The following is a 3390-nucleotide window of genomic DNA, read 5'->3' on the forward strand; positions in this document are numbered from 1 at the left end:
ATTCTATGTCAAGAATCCCACTGACCAATGATAAGGCAAGGTACCGAAATCAGCATAATAATCAACGTTACGTAATTACCATAAACTAAATTACAAGAGCATGTAGCGAAAGCATTGCTACGAATATTAGAATACCATAAACTAAACTACAATAACATGTAGCCAAAGCGTTGGTAGCTAAATTAAAGCCACTAGGGAAAATAGGGAAGCCACTGTACATAAAGCCCCACGGTACCTAGCCTCTTCCTACGCTTCATCGCTGGAGTATAGAGGATAAGCACGCAGCGGAACTTGCCTTGGAATGGAGACCCCACAAGCTTCCGTCATATCAAGCCGCGACGGATCACCTTCAACTCTCCAGTGAAAAGTGTGCATCAGCTGAGCCACTGCGAGTTCAATGGTGGGAATAGCCATGGGGGCCCCTGGGCATCCTCTCCTTCCTGCCCCAAACGGAATCATACGGAAGTCTGATTGATCTGCTGAATTCACATGTTCGTCCTTCATGAATCTCTCAGGCTTGAATTCGGAAGCATCTGCCCCCCACACATTGACATCCCTTCCTATAGCCCACACATTCACAATCAACATTGTTTTCTTAGGGATAGAGTATCCGCCTGCTTTAACAGCCTCTGCAGATTGATGAGGAATGGCTAGCGGAACCGCTGGGTATAATCTTAGCGTCTCTTTCACTACGCAGTGGAGGTATTTCATCCTCACTACATCGGATTCAATCACTTCATGGCATGGATTCGATTTCTTGCTGCAATCTCTTCATGGCATGTGGATGCCTGAGCAGCTCACTCATTGCCCATTCTAACGTAGTTGATGTTGTGTCCATCCCGGCTGCGAACTTGTCCTGCATACAATTAATGCAAAAATTTGATTGATTTAAGTTCTAACGAATGATGATAAAAAATGATAATAGAATGGCCCAGGGCCTAGAGACACACCATCACAAGAGCCTTGATAGTTTCCCGTGTGATTTTGGAGTTGGCCTCAGCTTTCTCGAGCAGCACATCCACGAAATCTTTGACGTGAGGCCCTTCGTCTTTCTGGTGATTGGAAGTCGCGGCCATGCGATGAGCAACGTGGTCGTCTATTATTTTCTCCACAAACTCATTGAATGTTTTATGGATTTTCTTCATGCGCCGCTTGATACCTTGCGAATCAAGCCAATCCAAATCCTTGAAACCTTTGAAATCGCCACCCAAATCATCGTCAGAAAATGTCCTCCCCGCCAGTATCCGCCAAACTATATGGGAAGTGAGAGTAGAGAGGGCCTTGCTAATATTCACACCAATTATTCCGCTCTCACTCTCCTCCCAAATTGAACGGATCATCGCAGATACTTCTTCCTCTCGCACACCCTTGAACGACTCAATTCTTTTGGCAGTCAGCAGTTCTAACACGCATATTTTCTTCATTTCCCTCCAGTGATCTCCGTAAGGAGCGAAGGCCACATCTTTAGAGTTGAAAAACATCAATCTCCCAGCTGCTCTTGGAGGTCGGCTGGCAAAATTCAAGCCATGAGTTTTGAGAAACTCTTTGGCTATCTCAGAAGAAGAGACGACGACGGTAGGGACAGAGCCTAAGCGCAGAAATAAAATGGGACCATATTTGTCAGCAAGGGCTTTAAGAGCACGGTGAGCAGGAGGGATCAGTTGGAAGAGATTTCCAACGACTGGCCATGGAAAGGGTCCTGGAGGCAATCTGGACCTAATCCTTCTCTTATGCAATAAGAGTATGAAAAATAAACAGAGAAAAAAACCAACACTAGCTGCCGTATTAGCACCTTCACAGCTTTTAGCAGGCAGTGAGAGGGAGAGACACAGGCAAAATATGAAATTCCATAACTAACAGACCCGCTGAATGAAAGGTAGAAGCGTATGGTATTTATAGCCGCCATAAGGTCTATCAAAGCTCAGTTTATCCCCCGATAATATGCGCAGGTAAATGGTAAGTGAATTTCAAATAATCGTGAAGCAAATGGTAAATAAATTTCAAATAATTCCAAACCATGCACAAATCTATTTTATTGGATATATTAGATTATTCAGAATTTTTCAATATTTTATTTTCATGCTAGAATTATTTTTTTATATTAAATTCACTTACGGTATGAAAGTTGGTATGGAAGTTAAAGTTAATGCGGTATCAAAGTTGGTATGGAAGTTAAAAGTTAATAGACTTGTTTATTTGATGGTGTTTTTGGAATTGATCACATTCCAATTTCATATGGGAATTTATTTTTATTTTAATAATGGTCATTTTTTTTTTAACATTATTCAAAACAAAAAAATGTTTTTTTAATTTTTGAAATTGGACTTGATAGTACCTCTTTATAATATCTTAGTTTTCTTTTTTCCTCTTAGATGTCCATTATTTCTCCTAAAATTTTGAAGTAATAATAATTTTAATATTATTTTTATTTTGCAAAATTATCTCCTCTTTTATTTAGCAATGGTCTAACCAAGTCAATACATCCCTGAGCTGAAAGTGAGGATTTTGGCTAGAGTTGAAAGTAATTTTAGGAAACCTCTTTGTTTCCATGATGTTTAACTTCTTCTTATATACAAGATATCTAGTCATAGCCATGCTTTCAATGAGGAAAGACTATCTTCAATCACGAGGACACTATAGGGGTGTTACATTTAATCTTACTATTTTAGGTTATAAACTACCTTCTGGTGTGCTCTATCTTCCTCCATGAATCTTTATAAATATTGCAGTTTCACACTAGTATAAAATAATAAGAGTGATAAGAGTCTCAAGGAAAAATTTATTTTTATTCCATATCTAAAAATATACAAACTTATAGTTATTTAATATATATATATATATATATATATATATATAATTAAAATTTTTAATTAATTTTATATATACTTTATTAATCAAATATAATATAAACCCTAAAAAAATATCACATTATAATTTACAATTTAAAAAATTTTACACATGACAAAGATGATCACTCTGTGATATAAATCTTTCTAATTTTTGAAAAGCTCTAATCATTATATATGTCAACTGCACGCGATGCATAAAAAGAAATAAGTAATCAAACATCTAAAGCATCTCTGAATACAACAAAAAACGTCTCTTTGAGCCAATCACACACACTAATGTGAACCCATTGATTTTATCATATAGAGGCGCTGCATTCCCCGATCATTATCTTTAGCACCAACAAAAGCGATGTAACGATGTAAAAGGAGGCCAAAGTCATAATGCATGAACCGTCCAAAATAATATGGAAAACTGACGAACGTCGTTTTGGCAGGAAGCATTTTACATTTCTGGCAAATTTTATCGTCTATCAATATAGTTGAAAACTTATACCATTTTCCATGGTTGTGATCTGTGTTTCATGGTTTTTGGAATGGTTAT

The 3390-nt window shown here is 37.5% G+C and overlaps 2 pseudogenes; both read right to left on the minus strand.

Moving 5' to 3' along the window:
- Nucleotides 1-246: 246 nt before the first annotated feature.
- LOC149252252 (cytochrome P450 750A1 pseudogene) lies at nt 247-711 on the minus strand (annotated as a pseudogene).
- A 25-nt stretch (nt 712-736) lies between these two features.
- Nucleotides 737-1906, minus strand: LOC149252253 (cytochrome P450 750A1 pseudogene; annotated as a pseudogene).
- Nucleotides 1907-3390: the final 1484 nt, after the last annotated feature.

Source organism: Pinus tabuliformis, chromosome 7 (genome assembly GCF_031772625.1).
Source record: "Pinus tabuliformis cultivar Carrire ecotype Pingquan chromosome 7, CPIR1, whole genome shotgun sequence".
Classification (NCBI taxonomy): Eukaryota; Viridiplantae; Streptophyta; class Pinopsida; order Pinales; family Pinaceae; genus Pinus; species Pinus tabuliformis.